Source organism: Furipterus horrens, unplaced genomic scaffold (assembly GCF_987537825.1).
Source record: "Furipterus horrens unplaced genomic scaffold, mFurHor1.1.pri manual_scaffold_2, whole genome shotgun sequence".
NCBI lineage: Eukaryota > Metazoa > Chordata > Mammalia > Chiroptera > Furipteridae > Furipterus > Furipterus horrens.
Window position 1 is genome coordinate 11,869,975 of NW_028327172.1, and position 18,181 is coordinate 11,888,155.

The 18,181-nt window shown below is 38.5% G+C and overlaps 1 protein-coding gene across 3 annotated transcripts in view; it reads right to left on the reverse strand.

The window, feature by feature from the left end:
- The window catches only part of CSTPP1 (centriolar satellite-associated tubulin polyglutamylase complex regulator 1), a 161,546-nt gene that overhangs the window by 133,653 nt on the left and 9,712 nt on the right, over positions 1 to 18,181 (reverse strand). Inside the window, exon 1 of one of the 3 annotated variants that reach the window (XM_090261782.1) lies at positions 1,508 to 1,698. The exons of the other annotated variants lie outside the window; for them this stretch is intronic. The gene's annotated coding sequence lies outside the window, so the exon portion shown is untranslated. Of the gene's footprint in view, positions 1 to 1,507; positions 1,699 to 18,181 lie in introns of those variants that run through there. 3 annotated transcript variants of the gene reach the window in all.

Genomic DNA, 18,181 nt, shown 5'->3' on the forward strand with positions numbered 1-18,181 from the left:
TTCTAGACACTTTATGGGTATTAATGTATTTAATTCTCAGTACTATGAGATGGGTACTTTTATTTTAGTTCCATTTTATAGATAAAAAAAGGAAGATTCATACATGTAATTTACCTAAAGGTTAAAGGTCTAGTAAGCAGCAGAGACAGGATCTGAATCCAGGCCTTTGGTCTGCGCGACATTACGTTGCAGCCCTTAAAGAGCTATGCAGCATGACATATATCAAATGGACTTTCCTGAGAACGAACTTAAAAATTAAGGAAAGACCTTTTACATTAATAGTTAATTATAAAACAGACAAACTAATACCTTGTTTTGGGGAATCCAAACCACCAAAGTGCTACTATACAGCTAGTCAAGCTCAAATACTAGAAGACAAGCCAGGGACACACAAAGCATTACACATGTGTTAACATCACCTGTGACAACCAGAAAACTACAGGTGACAAAGACCTGTATGTAAAGCAGGAGATGAAAAGCTCAAGTTTACTTACCTCCACCAGTAGAGGTCACGTACAAGTTAACAGCTGTGCCAAGCTGAGTGTTCTGGCGTTCAGTCTCTGGTTGACCATTCATCCCTCCTCCCTCCTCCCTCCTCCTTCCTCAAACTAGGGAATTTTGATATTTTGGGGATGCCAATTCAGTGCTTAAATCTTTTTTTATTTTTTAAACTTATTGTTGCTCTATTACAGTTGTCCCACTTTCCCCCCATTGCTCTGCCCCGCCCCGCCCACCTCCCCCCTGCTCCCACCGTCAGTCCCCACTCTGTTGTCCAGGTCCGTGGGTCATTTATACTAGTTCCTTGACCAGGCTCTTCTCCTTCTTTCCCCCCTTCTCCCCCTCCTCCCTCCCCTTAAGTGCTTAAATCTTATTGCTTCCATATTTCCAGCCTAAATCTCATAATGCAGAATTAGTCGGTTGGAGTCTTGCATTTTTTTACGGAGGCTTTTGCAGAGGTCCAAACTTAAAGCACTCAGCTAGCTCACCATAACAAAATGTAATGCTTGAATGTCAGAGAAATCTAAAGTAGCACTTACATTTCCCACAGTTACAATCTATGGGCACATGGAGAACCCAAGTAAAATTTTCATAACAATGGCTTTGCAAAAACAGTTACTCGAAGAGCAGTCTAGTTATCAGATCAACTCCATAAACATTCAAAAACTATTTTCCAGAATGCATCACGGGTAAAAAAAAAAAAAAAAACCCTATAAATTGACAAACATGGAGTAAAATCATGTACCACTCATGTCATGTCAGGCCAGGAAATATTAAAGTTACAGGGTGAAAATTAATTGTGCTATAGAGTCATCAAAGGCTGTAGCCTTTGGGGCAAACCATGCATTTATAAATTATTAGCAGTTATATTCAGTAATATTCAGTTTCACTATGAATGTATGGATTAGTGATATTACTGCAACAACATATTAATGCAATAACATTAATTACTTGACATTTTACATTCAAACTATTTCACAAAAATTAGCTGGCACTCACAACAACTTACGGAAGAATTCTAATTAAACGCCACTGAAAATTCATGGGCTTAGAATTCCTGATCCTCTCTCTTCTGGATGATATCTGGATGATACCGCCTCTGTATAAAGGTGGGAATTCTTTTTCAAATGAGTCTCATGTGTCAAATTCCCACTCAGAACTATGTCTACACCATACTTACGGAATATGGCTTGTAATAATGCTCAAAAATCCCTGTTTCTATTTTTGACATGAAAGTAAAGGATGCTGGGATAGGTCTTTATAGCTATTTATAGCCTCGGCCAAAGTGCGCAACAGTCGTATAGCGTGAACAGCCGAGACCAGCCAGAGAGACCTGGTTTAGTTTACATAGAAGACACATGCCAACATATTAATTTAGCTGAACATATCATCTAAATCAATGGTAAAACATCAAAGTACCCTATAATAGCTTGGACTTTATTTTCACCAGACTAACATAATTTTTGACTCATCACTCTTAAGAATCAGAGAAGGAAAACTCAGAAGGGCACATCAGAGAAGGAAAACTCTGACTCCAAAAAACCTCCGCTGCCTTGCGGCATACCTCTTCAGAGGAAAGGCTAAGGGAGTAAACCCCGACAGAAAATCCGGAGCCGGAGTCCCTAAGGCGGTTTGACGTTGTAGTCAACACCGGCAACTCCTGCGGCGCACCTGAAGCCAAGCTGTATTGACTCCGTCTTTCCCTTGGATCCTTCAGCTGCGAAGAGAGGGGGGGGTCTGCTGCATGGGCAACAGCAGACCCTCCATATCACCCTGCCCAGGCTCTGTAGCTTCAGCTTCACTGGAGAGGACACTCCAGCGTCATCACAAGATGTCGATTCAACACGGGAGAAGACAGATACCGTGTCACTCCCAAGTCGGACTGCACAGCCATTCTCGGTGGTGCAGATAGATAGACTCTTAAGAAGCTACACCATCGTCTCTCGAGACGGACGGCTGCCGACGACTCTTAAGAATGTTGCACCCTCCAAGCCTGCCTCTCCTGCCAGGCTCAACTGGCACGCCAGCTTCTTCACGAAGCGTTCCCTGATTCTCTCCCGGCCAGAAGCAACCTTCCTTTTCCTGACCTCCCTAAAACACCTGCTTTAGTATTTTCAATGGCATTTTCTACCTTGGTATAGAGTTCTTTTTGTTATAGAGTTATTTCTGTTATATTTCTACCTAAATATAGTTATTTCTGTCCTACTCCTTAAATACAGAGAAGAACCATGACTCGTTCATCTTTTATCCCCTTTCACACTCAGGACCGCTCGATGTCTTCCACATAGCAGCCATTCAAACATTTACTAAATGACCACATAAAGTGCATCATTATTTATACACTGTGATGCTATTCTTTACTCGGCTCAACCCGTTTAGGACTATGCCTCCCAGGTGGAAAACACTAAGTACCAAAACACATTCCGTTACACTATTAGGGTTCTTACGGGAAGCCACTTTTGTCCTGTCCTCAGCTCCTCCTTCCGTTGCCTTTTTCCTGTTCCTTCTCTCTATTCCAGTGAGAAAGCACTTGTTCCCTCCATTGTTACTAAGAGCCTCATTATGTTCAAGGTAAAGTGAAAAAAAAAAAATGCATTTGATGCAATTACCAGTTCCTTACAAATTTGGGGGCTCCTTGTCATTTCGACATCCAGGACTCGAATAAAAGAAAGTCCAAATTCTTTTCACTCCTAAGAACTATTTTCTTTCTTTTGCTTTTTAGACCAAATGGAAGCACACAGCACAGGAAGCAGCCCTCGGGAAGCCACCGTTCATAAACAGCTTTGCTGAAAGGGTAACAAAGGTCCTGTTGTGCTCCTGCGTGGCAGGGCCAGCAAGCAGCAGGGGCAGATGAACTCTTTAAGAAACAAAGGTTCTGTCTTCATGCAAATGTTTGCATTAATAAAAAACGAAGAAAAAGATATAGAAAATGCAGGCTAGCTGGACATAATAGGTCTCTAAACGGGAGGTTTTTCCCATTTTTCAGGCGGAGTCAGCAGGTCTTTTAAAAACTTTGTCATTCTAAACATCTCACAGACATCACAAGAAAGACATGCAAATAACAGAAGCAAATCAAAGGACATCCCGCTGCTCTGCTGGCGCCTCCCTCACCCATGCCTGGTTTGTCATTTTCTGTTAACCCTAGTGCTGGCTGCTGTTTTGTTGAGGAATGGAGTGCCTAGCCCATGTGGCAGTACATGTCCAGCCAGCTGGCCCCTGCACTGATGACATTACAATGCAAACCATGTACTGCCACTCAGGGACACGTGCTGCCAGGCAACAAGTCCCATGTGTGATTATTACACACCCAGCTTACAAATCTGCGTAGAAAAGAACCTCTAAACTAACCACTTAATAAGATACAATCACCTTGAGTGTGAGCATTACTGAGTAATTCTTTGAAGACGGACTTAACAGAGGACCAGTCCTTCAAAGTGAAATATACAATAAAGGCCTTAAAATAAATATAGAAAATGTAAAACCTTATGAAGGGAGAAGTTTACCTAATACTATATGCCAAGCACTGTATTATTAAGCGCTCAACCTGCATTATTTCAATCTTCACAAACACCATTTAAGGTAGATACTTACTATTCCTATTTCACAGCTGAGGAAATTGAGGCTTAGGGAGCTCACTAACTTGCCAAGGTCACACAGCTAATAATGGCAAGCCGAGACTCAAAACTGTCTGGTGGCAAATTCCTCTCCATTCTATACATTTTTCTCACCCCTTATTTCTGTGTCTTTTGTGATTGAAGCCTAGCTTACTCTGAAAATATCACAACGACCATATTCACCGACAAAAGGACTCAATTTCCATTTCAATCATTTGGAGTCCTTATCATTAATTTTTAAGAGTGCATGGCTTTTTTCTTAGATCATAAGACTCTGATTAAGCTACAAAAGTTTTCTCACAGAAAAATGGATATAACTTAGTATGTCGTGTATAATTTTAGAGCATTCAGGAACCTCCCAAGTTCATCCATAGCTCCCCTGAGAGTTCCTGGTCTACAGGTTTAAAAAAAAAAAGAAACAAACCCAAAACTCAGAACTTGCATCTCTCTTCCTTCCTGACCCACCAAATCCCCTGACCTGAAAATTCCTTGTCCTCCTCAGTTTCCATTGAACACACTATTCCTCTTCACCAGGACTTGAAATCACTGTGTCCTTCCACAGACTGTCCCATTGGCCTTTCTTGGTTGTACTTAACTTGAAACGGGTAGCCAGTCGCTTCATTTCTATTCTTACCACTGCTTCTGAATTACAAAAACTTAGGAGTAGAAGGACTTTAAGATCATATCATTCAACTCCCATTGTTTTACAAATAAAGAAACTGAAGTCTTTCCTCATTGTTTTCCCTCTTGATTCAATGATGGAATATTCTTGGGCTTGCTCAAATGAAGCCTGAAAATTCTCCCCACTTCTTTCTATAACCACATTGCTGAAGTTTTTCTTTAAACAAAGCAAGCAAAATAAACCATTGCAATGACTAAATTATTTTCAAATATTTTTTTATACTCCCTGAATAGACATAAGTTTTAAAATGGAAGAGTCAAATTATATTATCCAGGCTTCTTTTATCCTACTGAGAGTTCATTCAACTCTCTGGTGTCAATCATAATCACATTTACAAATCATTTTTGTCTTATAATAAAAGTGGTATGTGATATAAATAATAAGTATAATAGTGAGATGATTAGTAAAAATAAGTATAATAGTTAACTTTCTTTAATATAATGGTTGGCTGGAAGATGATCTAAGTACTGATAATCAGATTATTGAATTATACTATGCCTTTAATTTGGAGACAACCAGAGGAAGCAAAGTATTACATGACTTTATGATAAAAGGCAGAAAAAGAGAGTATTCTAGAAACAGTAAAGAAGGAGGTTATTTCAGAAAAACAATGGCAAAGCTCAACAGTACTGGAAACTTGGGGAATCAAAACATAATTCTATCATATGGATTTAAAAGAGCTGGTTGAATAAAATATAAGCAACTGTCTTGTCTATAGAGCGCAGGAAGAGAGGGGTAAACTGGGACAAGGTGGGAACAATTCCTCTCAGTGTGTGCCTTATATATTTTTTGGATCTATGAATGTGTTACCTAGTCAAAGCATGTGTGTGCATATGTGTGTGTGCACACATGCACATGTTAGGAAGAGCAGGAGAGAAAAGTTTATAACAAACCATCCATTATTTATATACTGCTGTGACAAAGACTGCTAATTGCCAACACCAGCAACCTCTTCCTCCTTGGAAACATACTCTGATTTTTCCTGGGTTCATGGCTACTGGCAAAAAGAGCAAATTTCTCAGCTTCTCTTGCAGCTAGGCTTTAGTCGTGTGATTAAGCTATAAAATATAAGCACAATATTGTGTGGGTCTTGTAGAAAGTATTTAAATGGAACTGATTCAACTGAAAGCTGTCTCTTATTTACTCCAGGTGATAACAAAAAGCTCCATCAGTCCTCATGGATCATGAGATAAAAGATGGCATCTAGAGTTAGGATGTTGGAGGAAAAAGAGAGAAACCTGAGTCCCTGATTATACCTTGAAAAATACCATACTAGCCATGAACTGACTGTCCTCAGGCTTCTTATCCACAAAAGAAAAATAATCTTCTAACATTTTAAAACCATGTTATTTTAGGTTTTTCTGTTATATGTAGACAGACTTAATGTTAACATAAAGAAGCATCTATATATTTTCCCACTGGTATAAATAAAGGGATCAAACTAATTGTACCATTCCGAATGCTCATTGACCTATTTATCTACCTGGGTAGGAGGCTAGGATAGGATAGTGTTTCCAGATACTACCCAAGCATTTAAGAGATGGACTGCTATCTTCAATACTTACCATTGTTGTAAACAAGGTTAAGGTCTCAATGACTTTCATAACCTGAACAATAGATTACTAAATACTTTCACATACACTATCTCATTGACACTTGCAATCAACCTAGGAGTCAGATAAGACTGGGATTAATATCCACATTTTACAAATGAGGAAATTGTCTAAGGTCATACAGCTTGTAAGTGATAGGGCAAAAACTTGAACTTTAATCTCATGACTATAAATATTTTCCACTGAATCAGAGAATTAGAAACATTCTTAGAAAATTTAGACGTTTAAAATGACTATGATTGATACTAATTAATTGATATAAATATAAATGTCATGATTGCAAAGTAGACCCACAAATCAACATCTTCATATTTCACAGACCTTATATAAAGATGTTTGAAAATTAATTTTCCCATTTACTAACTGAGGAAACATTCTGATTAATTTTAGAACTGATGACAGCACCATTTCCCTTTCAGAGCCTGCATTTTGCAGTAGACAGGAAAATAACAAATGAGGGGCAGCACATAAAGTAACAGGTAGCAAAAACGTAGAACTTCTCCCTAATGGCCACTTCCCTTTGGACAATCCACATCAGCTTCTATCCAATTTCACCTGTTGGTGATACAAGACACTTCTGCAATTGATTTTAGAAACCTTCCTTCAGAAAACTTACTCAGCTCAAATAATCTGACTCATCAAAGTGAACTGACCTCCAGTCCAGGTCTTCTATAGTGAATTGGTCCCAGCCCTGCACTGCCATCCCAAAAGGCAGACACACTCAACAACCTAAGCAAAGGGTCTCGTTATATGAGACCTGTTTCTAATCCCTGTTCTATAGATGACTCCTTGGGGCATTACGGGACATTATGCAAGGTATTTACCCCCCCACCCCCCACTTAATTTCCACAGTAGATTGTGGAGGAGGACACTTCACTCTCCAGAACTATTTGGAAACTTCATTAAGCTTAAGTGAACGTTTTGCTTTTATAATGTATAATATAAATAGATATAGAAAGTGAAATTACCGCATTCTCTTCTACTTCTCTGGATTTATAATTTGTCTTTTGAAAACAAAATAACCCAGTAGAAACCTCATTAATGGACCTAGTTTAAGAAAAATGTTAAATTGTGGAGAAGAATTTGAATGAGGAGGAAAAGATAAAAAAAACTGTACTTTCAATTTCATTTTCTTGCGGTTTCATAAGCATGGAGCTGAAAGCAATCTTATTAAGTCATCTAATTTAATATTTTAAAATCATAAGGTCAATATTATTATTGCATTTTAAAATATTACTTAAACACAGAATTCCTGTATTTTAAAATAGCAAGAATTTACATATTTCTATGATCCCATCTCATCTTCATCAAATGTATACATAGGTTTCTACTGAACTTCTACTTTTTAAAAAAATTTCATTCCCACATGTTTTATATATATATATAAAGTTTTCTTAGGAATTATTTAGTGATATAATATTTCACTATTTACTACCTCAGGTTGGACTATTTCCAGTTTTTTATTAAAAACTAATGTGGCTATAAATATTTTTATGCAAACAATTTATTTTCTCTTTTGAGTAATTTCCTTAGGAATTCCCAGAAGCAGGGCTTCAGAATCAAAACAGAGCTCATTTTTATGGCTCGTGTTATGTATTGCTAAATTGCTCTCCAGAAAGACTACCATCTTCAGGAAAAGGAGCAGACATACCAATATAAAGCTTTTTATTTTAATTGACTCAAACTGTCTTAATTTGCCCTAGCTGGTATGGCTCAGTGAACTGAGCGCCAGCCTGAGAACCAAAGGATCGCCGGTTCGATTCCCAGTCAGGGCACGTGCCTGGGTTGCAGGCCAGGTCCTTGGTTGAGTTGAGGGTGAGTGGCAACCACACATTGATGTTTCTCTCCCTCTCTTTCTCCCTCCCTTCCCATCTCTCAAAAAATAAATAAGGAAAATCCTTTTTTAAAAAGTGTCTTAATTTGCAAAGCTTAACTTATTGATGAACCTGAATACAGTATTTAGCTAGGTTAGCTTTTTCCTTTATGTGGATTTAAAATTTTAATTGTAGAAGCAACACATAAATGTAATGGAACAATACAGAACAGAAAAAAGTAAAAAGTGAGGCTTCCTGCCTTGTAAGCATTCTCTTATTTCAGTTTCCCAGAGTATTCACTGTTAACGGATTGATTTATATCCTTCCAGAATGTTTTCTATGTGTAATCTTACATATATTTGCAAACATTCATTAACTTGTTTTTATACAAAAATGTAATCACACTGTACTTACTCGGTAACTTATTTTTTCACTTAATAGTTTCCATTCTTTTTAATGGCTGGATAATAACTCATTCTTTTTAATGGCTGCATGGTAATATTATAGAAATATGATAACTCATTAACCATTCCCTATTGATGAGCATGCCGATTAAATCCAATTTTTCACTTTTACAAAGAACACTGCACACTCATAAACTCTAAGGTCATTTCCTTTGACAACTTATCCTAAAGTGGCTTAGTCCTGTGACATAAGTTTGTACCATTTATTTTCTTTACATCTCATACATTAACTTTATTTATCATATTCATCATGATTTTCCTTATCCTGTCACTTTTCTATTTGTTATTTTTCCATAGAAATTTAAAAAACAAATTCTATCTACAGATGTATCTGCCCTCAAATATCTACTATTTATTTGTGCCATAAAATTATCTCAGGGGTAAGCACACTTCATTATTTTCTCCTAGTTATAAAAGTACTTTAATGTTTTAATTCAACTAGAATTCATCTCACCATATGGTGAGGTGTGAATATAAATTTATTCCTTTCTAATTCCTTCCAATTCATTCTCAACTAATAAATTTTTCACATTATTTTGTTGCACTAAGTTTGTCACAAATTAAATGGGTCTGTGCTTTGATATCTATTTCTGAGATCTCAATTCTTTTAGTTGCTTATTTTTAAGTTAAAAATTACCACATATTTTTTAAAAACTTTCTACTTAAGTATAATAATAGTACTCTAGAAAGTCTCCTAGAATCTCCTTCCAGCTGTAACCTCCATCCCCAAAGCTAAATACATACGTTTTTAATGTTTTTGAGATATATATTAAATCATACAGTATGCAGTCTTTTGTGTCTGACTTCTTTCATTCAACATTATGTTTGTGAGATTGATCCATATAGCTATGAGGAGTTGTTCATCAATTCTCACTGCAGCATACGATTCCATTGTTGAATATACTACAATTTATCAATCCTTTTGTTGTGGCAAGAACTATTTATATTAAATGTCCAGAATAGGCAAATCCATAGAGACAGAAAGTAGGTAAGTGCTTGCCAGGGGTTGGGTGTAGGGAGAAATGGGAGTGACTGCTAATTGGTATGAGCTTTCTACCGGGGGTGATGAAAATGTTCTAGAATTATCGACCATGCTGGTGGTTGCACAATCTTGTGAACACATTAACAAATCCTGAATTGTATATACTTTTTTAATCCTCACCCAAGGACATGCTTATTGATTTTAGAGAGAGGGGAAGGAAGGGAGAGAGAGAGAGAGAAACATCAATGTGAGAGAGAAACATCAATCAGTTGCCTCTTGCATGCACCCTGAATGGGAACCGAATGTGCAACCTACATGTGTGTCCTGACTGGGAATTGAATCTGCGACCTTTCGGTTTACGGGACAAAGTTTCATCCAACTGAGCCACACTGGCCAGGGCTGAATAGTACATATATATATATTTTTAATCAATTTATTTATTTTTAGAGAGTAGAGAAACACTGATGTGTGAGATATCGATTGGTTGCATGCCCCTAATCAGGGACCTGGCTCGCAACCCCGGCATGTGCCCTGACTGGAATAGAACTGGTAACCTTTTTGGTTACCAGGCCAGAGCTCAACTCACTGAGCCACATCAGCCAAGGCTGAATTGTACAATTTAAGAAGGTGAGTTTTATCGCATGTTAATTATATCTCAATAAAAGACAGACTCATAAAAACAAAGAGTTGAAGATGGCATTATATCAGAGACCTTAAGAAAATTTTGGAAAATGAAAATGAGACAAACAAGTAATAAGTACTACAGTAAACTAAAAAAAGCTAAAAAATCAAGTGCAGTGTCTATATTAAGGAAAGATGACAAAAGGCAAGCCCACTCTCTTACCTAACATCAGAAAGGCTTAGGAACTATAGGTACAAGTACCTCTGAAGGCATAGGTATGAAACAGAAGGCTTGTGTTATGGACTCAATGTTTAATCTGCACAAACTCGTATGTTGAAGCTCTAACCCACAGTTACATGAAGTCAGAAGGGTGGGGCCCTGATCCAATAGGATTAGTATCCTTATAAGAGACACTAGAGAGAACTCACACACACACACACACACACCAAAAAAGGCCATGTAAGCACACAGGGAAAAGGTAACTGCCTGCAAGTCAGGGAGAGATTCATCACCAGAAACTGAACTCTGATTGACCTTAATCTTGAACTTTGCACCCTCCAGGACTGTGAGAAAATAGGTTTCTGTTGTTTAAGTCATACCGTCTGTAATCTTTTGTTGTGGCAACCCAAGTTAATTAATATAGTTGGGTGAAAATCTACAATAAGAAGCAGTTCTTTCTAGATTCTCTCCGCAACCTTGTATAGCAAAGTTACGACCCTTCCTCCACCCAGATCTAACATTAAAGGTTTATTCTCTATTAAGAAGATGAGTCATTAGGCCTCTGAATCTGAGGATACCTGGAACAGATGAAGGTAGAGATAACCTACTAAAAACAGGATGATTACATTAAAGTCTTCGTACTTATTTGTAAGACCCTCCCCTGCTCAGCACTTGGACAGACATTCAAGAAGCTCCAAAAGCTTATGGAAAGCTTCTTACATTAAAAAAACTGCATCAAAAAAACCAACAAAAAAAACTCAAAAGAAAAAATTCAGGAGGCATACACATGAGCAAAAACAAAACACAAAACAAGACCAGAACAAGAAAAGAAATAACCCATTGAATATTCTCCAGAAGGCAGGCTAAAATCTTCTATTCATGAATTCAGAAAACCAAAAAAATAGTGACTAGAAATCTAAAATATAATAGTATTTTTAGAATTCCACAGGATTGAAAAGGTTGAAGAACACAGAAATTACAACCAAAAAATATGAAAAAGAGAGAGAAAAAAAATTAAAGCACAAATCCATAAGGTACAAAGTTTGAGTAACAACAGTTCCAGAGATAGACATGAGAAAATATCAAACATGTAATTCCAGAAAACTTTTCAGAACTGAAAGATATGAATTTCCACATTGAAAGGATCTCAAGGCAATGAATGAGCAGTGCCACACCAATGGACATCTTGTTAAAGATCACAAATCAGAATGGCATTAGATTTTTCAACAGCAGTATGGAAAGCTAAAAAATAACGGAGAAATGCCTTAAAAATTCTAAGGGAAAGTTATCACCAACATAAAACTTTATACCTACACAAACTATTAATCAAGTGTGTATAAAGCCATTGTCAGAGACACGAGATCCCTCAAATTTTATCTTATTTTATTGTATTTTTTGGTTTTAGAGAGAAGGGAAGGGAGGAAGACAGAGGGGGAGAGAAACATTGGTTTGAGAGAGAAAAATCAACCGGCTGCCTTCTGTTTGCACCCTGACTGGGGACTGAACCTGCAACCCAGGCATGTGCCCTGCCCGACCAGGAACAGAAGCCACAATCTTACGGTCTGTGGCATGACGCCCGACTACCTAAGCCACACCGGCTGAGGCCCTCAAAATTTATTTGACATGCACCCTTTCTCAGAAAGCTAGGGGGAGAAATAACCTAACAACAAAAAAAGGAGTATAAGGGAAAAGAAAAACATCAGTTTCAGGAAATATGGAATATAGCTTGATAGACACAAGCAATATCCATGATAAGGATCAAGGACTGAGAGAGCAACCAGGCCAGATCAGAGCAGGAGGACCAAGCCGGTGAAGGAGTTCTTCCGGGCACTTATCTTGAAGAAAATAAATTGAAACTTAGGGAATACTTGATGTGTTTACATAAAGTGACCTTCTGTTTGTAGAGTTTAAACATAAATTAGAGACAAGTTCATAGAAAACTAAACAAACAAAAGACAAGGCAATTATTAACTCCAGGGAAAAAAACTGTAAAGGAAAAATATAATCATAGTATACTACATAGCTTTATATATATATATATATACACACACATATATATCGGCGGCGGCAGCCGTCCGTCTCGAGAGACGATGGTGTAGCTTCTTAAGAGTCTATCTGCACCGCCGAGAATGGTTGTGCAGTCTGACTCGGGAGTGACACAGTATCTGTCTCCTCCCGTGTTGAATCGACATCTTGCGATGACGCTGGAGTGTCCTCTCCAGTGAAGCTGAAGCTACAGAGCCTGGGCAGGGTGATATGGAGGGTCTGCTGTTGCCCATGCAGCAGACCCCCCCTCTCTTCGCAGCTGAAGGGTCCAAGGGAAAGACGGAGTCAATACAGCTTGGCTTCAGGTGCGCCGCAGGAGTTGCCAGTGTTGACTACAACGTCAAACTGCCTTAGGGACTCCGGCTCCGGATTTTCTGTCGGGGTTTACTCCCTTAGCCTTTCCCCTGAAGAGGTATGCCGCAAGGCAGCGGAGGTTTTTTGGAGTCAGAGTTTTCCTTCTCTGATGTGCCCTGACTGGAAGATCGAACCAGCGACACTTAGCTCGCAGGCCGACGCTCAATCCACTGAGCCAAACCAGCCAGGGTCACACATATATATATATATACACATATATATATACACACACAATTTGCATAGTCATAATAAATACTGAATACTGATTTAACCAAAAATCATAATTGTATTGGAAGGCTAGGAAGAAGGGAAGTTAGCGGGGTATAAGAGCACTAAATTCATCATAGGAAAAGCCCAACACCCACTGGTGTATCTGTGCTTTACCTATGAATAAGGACAACCAGCCACCAGTAGTACATCTCACCTTGAGTAGAGAGACATCTCCACTGTACGTACTAGGTATGGCAGATTATTGTGTACACCCTGCCCCCAAATCTGTGCTCCTTTCCTTCTTGCACACATGATTGTCTGTTAGACGTCAATCCCCAGGCTTCTTTGCAATTAGCAGGGGTCTTATATTAAGTTCTTTCTTATGAAATGTAAGCACAAGTGATATCTACAAATCCTGCCTCACATGCTTACAAGATGTTCGCCCTGGATTCATCCTTCTCCTTTTCCTTTCTACAGGCTGGAAATGGCTACAACTGAGGCACGCTCAGAAACCACGTGTTTCAAATGGCATGGCCGTCCTGCTAGCCTGAAATCCTATGTCAGCTTCCTAGAGAAGATCCAGCCTTCTGTATCCGGGACTTGGTTGAAGGTAGAAAGAAATAAAGTTCTCTCTTGTATGAGCCATCGCTGGAGGGACAGGGGAATTCTTTCTGTAACGGCAGCTACGCCATCACCCTAATACCCTGAGAGATCAGGGGCCCAAAACCACCTAAAGTACAACACCTCAGTATACCTCAACAGTTTACTGACCCAGTAGGAAACATCAGAACGGAGAGCGGGGATTTGTGAGCATAGGGGGAAAACTTATCATTAATGCACATCTATAAAGTCATATTTAACTAACATTTATTGAGTAGCACCTAAACCACTGGATTCTGAATCAGAAGAACTAGAGTCAAATCTAGCTTCACCAACTGCTATCTACATAAACATTGGAAAATTACCGAAGTTCTCTGAGCTCCTGTTTCCTGACACCCATCCTACAAATACCTGCCATATCGACAGCACAATATAATAAATGATGTCTAAAATAATGAAACCACATCATCAAGAAAATGTTAAATTATGTTCTATATACTATACCAGAGAATCTAGGGAATATATCACACATTCTATAGAAATATCTGTTAAAATATTAAGTTCTGACAGTTTATCCTTATTGAACTGAACAGGAAAGAGGGCCTATAGAAATAACAGTACCTAAAAGAAAGCAAAATAGCTAACAAATCAGGCTTTCAAGTCAGATAAACTTCCTCAAGCTTCACCTCCACATGTACTAGTTCAGTGATCCCGGGCAAGTTCCATAACCTAAATCACTGTTTTCTCACGGAAAAGTCGGGATTAGCCCAGTGCCTACTTAACAGATCTCTTGCGAGGGCTGAGTGAGATTGCTGTCCACCTGCGGTCCTCCTGGATTTGAGACTGACTCTAGCTGCCACACCAAGAACATCTGTTCTAATACATTTCTCACTTAAGACAGAATTTGGGGGCTGTACTATTTAGAAACTAGACTATTACTGTATCTCTGTATTTCAAAAAATAATAGAAATTAGCCTAAGGATTTAGAATCTAAATGAAACAGCATTTCCCACTTTCTGTCATCTAACAGAGATGATAACTGGGAAATACAATTACCCAAATCCTACTGTACTTGAAAACAAAAGAAGTAATTCTGAAATTGAAAAATTACTAGGAAATACCAACAAAATGGAGGAAGAGATATCAGTGATAATTTTGTCAATTAAAAATATAAAATTTTTTAACCCTGGCTGCTGTGGCTCAGTGGATTGAGCGTCGGCCTGCAAGCCAAGTGTTGCTGGTTTGATTCCCAGTCAGGGCACATGACTAGGTTGCACGTCAGGTCCCCAGTTGGGGGTGCGTGAGAGGCAATCACACAGTGATGTTTCTCTCCCTCTCTTTCTCCTTTCCCCTCTCTCTAAAAATAAAATAAACAAACAAATAAATTATTTAAAAAAAAAAAATATATATATATATATAATTTTTTATAGTATCCCTTCCCCTCTAAAGATAACAACCAAAGTTGTTTTTATTACTTGGCTGAGTTTAAGAACTTTCAGCTGGGGAACCAATATCAGATCCTTCAACAACAGTTATTTTCTCTTAACTACTAGAAAATAGGATAAGAAAAAGTTCACATTGTGAGACAAATCAAGCACTTCTTTTCTTTGTTTGTTTTTCCTTAGAAATATGAGATAAAAAACAAATATTTAAAGAAGAGCAAAGGTCAAAATAATTCCTATGTCTAGACATGGCAACAAAGATTAGCAAGACTCCAGTGGCTATTTCTAGGCATAACCTTGAAGAGAAAAAAGGCAGGGACACTCCCCTTAAAGACCTAACCTATTTTCTTCTAACTACTACACATTCTGCATTTTCTATCATCCAACACTTCAGGACAAGGAAAAAGATTGAGCAGTGTACATACAAGACTTTATAACTTAGTCATGTGTCTAAACATCAGGTTTGGTAGTTTATAGACTATCTAGGAATACCAATTTTACTTTTTAAGTATATTTTATTGATTATGCTGTTACAGGTGTCCCATTTTTCCCCCCTTTGCCCTGCTCTACCCGGTACCAACCTTCCCTTCAACAATCCCCCACTTAGTTCATGTCCATGCATGTAAGGTCTTTGGCTTCTCCATTTCCTATACTATTTTTGTCATCCCCCTGTCTAGTTTGTACCTACCAATTATGATTCTTAATCCCTGCATCATTTCCCCCATTTCTCCCTCCCAACTGATAACCCTCCAAATGATCCCCATACCTATGATTCTGTTCCTATTCTGATTGTTTGCTTAGTTTGTTTTCATTTTTTTAGATTCAGTTGTTGATAGCTGTGAGTTTGTTGTCATTTTAGTGTTCATACTTTTGATCTTCTTTTTCTTCAATAAGTCCCTTTAATATTTCATCTAATAATGGATTGGTGATGATGAACTCCCTTAGCTTTACCTTGTCTGAGAAGCACTTTATCTGCCCTTCCATTCCAAATGATAGCTTTGCTGGATAGAGTAATCTTGGTTGCAGGGCCTTGCTTTTCATCACTTCATATACTTCTTGTCAGTCACTTCTTGCCTGCAAAGTTTATTTTGAGAAATCAGCTGATAGTCTTATGGGAACTTCTTTTTAGGTAACTCTCTGCTTTTCTCTTGCTGCTTTTAAGATTCTCTGTTTATCTTTAACCTTTGATATTTTAATTACGATGTGTCTGGGTGTGGTCCTCTTTGAGTCCGACTTGTCTGGGACTCTTTTGTGCTTCCGGGACTTGCATGTCTATTACCTTTACCAAATTAGGGAAGTTTTCTTTCATTATTTTTTCAAGTAAGTTTCAATTTCTTGCTCTTCCTCTTCTCCTTTTGGCATCCCTATGATTTGGATGTTGGTATGTTTAAAGTGTCCCAGAGGTTCCTAAACCTCTTGTCATTGTTTTGCATTCTTGTTTCTTCTTTTTGTTCTGGTTGAATGTGTATTTCTTCCTTTTATTCCAAACCATTTATTTGAATCCTGGCTTCCTTCCCTTCACTTCCCTGTGGATCTGTGTAACCTTCATTTCTTCCTTTACTTTTTTTATGCCATATTCTATAAGTTATCTGAACATCCTTATCACCAGTGTTTTGAGCTCTGCATGTGATAAGTTGGCTATCTCTGTTCCATTTAGTTCTTTTGCTGGGGTTTTGTTCTGTTATTTCATTTGGGCCATATTTCTCTGCCTCTTCCATTTGGCAGCCTCTCTGTGTTTTCTTCTGTGTACTAGGTAGAGCTGCTTTTACTCCCTGTCTTAGTAGCATGGTGTATGTAGCAAAGGCACCCATAAATTGTGTGGGGTGGAGCCTTAGATAATTGCCAGGGTGGGATTCTGTTTGTGATGGGGGGCTCAGAGAAGGGACAGTGCTGCTTCCTGGCTTCTGTTGATGTGTCCGGCACTCACCCCATTGCCAGTCATTTCATCCACTACCTGTATGCAGGTGATGCCTTTCTAGTTTTGCTGCCCTGGGGGTTGCATACATTCTAGGACCCTGCAGGCCCTTTAAGCAGCAAAAATTTAGCAGTTTCTTCCACTTCCCTGCGCAGGCCCTTTAAGCAGTGAAAATCTGGCAGTTTCTTCTGCCGCCCCTATTCTCACTAATTTTTACAGCCAGAGGTAATGGGGTTTTATCTTCCTGGTGCTGGAACCCTGGGCTGTGCAGTCTGGCCTGGGGCTGGGATCACTTGCTCCTAGGATACCCTTCTTGATTTTTAACCACCACACGTGAATGTGGGACCATCCTTTCCACCAAGTCACACTGCCTCTCCTCCCTGTCTCTGTGACTCTGCCCCTCCTACCCGTCTGGATGAATGTGCCTTCTTTAAACCCTTGGTTGTTGGACTTCCATATAGCTCCATTTTCTCATGGTTCTGGTTATTTGTTTTTGAGATCTGGTTATAATTCTTCCTCTGGTTGCATGAGGAGGTGAAATGTGTCTACTAACACCTCCACCTTGACCAGAAGTCGTAGAAAGATCAATTTTAGATTTTATTAGTTTACTTTAGAATACTTGACATATATTAATTAACTCATCCTCTCAACCCCCTGGGAGGTAACTTTATGAACTCCATTTGTTGGGGAGATTTGATCAAGGAAAATAATAGCATTATCTATTTACAAAACATCTTCCTTGTAAAGAGCTCCACATGCTTATCTTTTCGATTTTCTAACATTCCTGGGAGGTAGGTGGCATTACCTTTTCCTTTCTAAAAGGTGAAATACTAGGAGCTTAATAACTTACTTACATGGTAGCCTATGCTTTAGCCAGTAACTAGAACATACTGCTTAGCGTTAACGCTAGACCATGGACTCAAGTCAGAACTGCACACAATTCAAGAGCTTCCAGCTTTCTCTACAGCCATCTTTCAAAGCATCACATTCCAAAAAGGACTGGGATCATGCTTATTGCTTAAGCTCATGCGCTCGCTGTTTATAAAGTTTACTATCACTTTTCTAAGTTGGATGATTTAAGTTTTGTCTGGATACCTGAAAGCTAA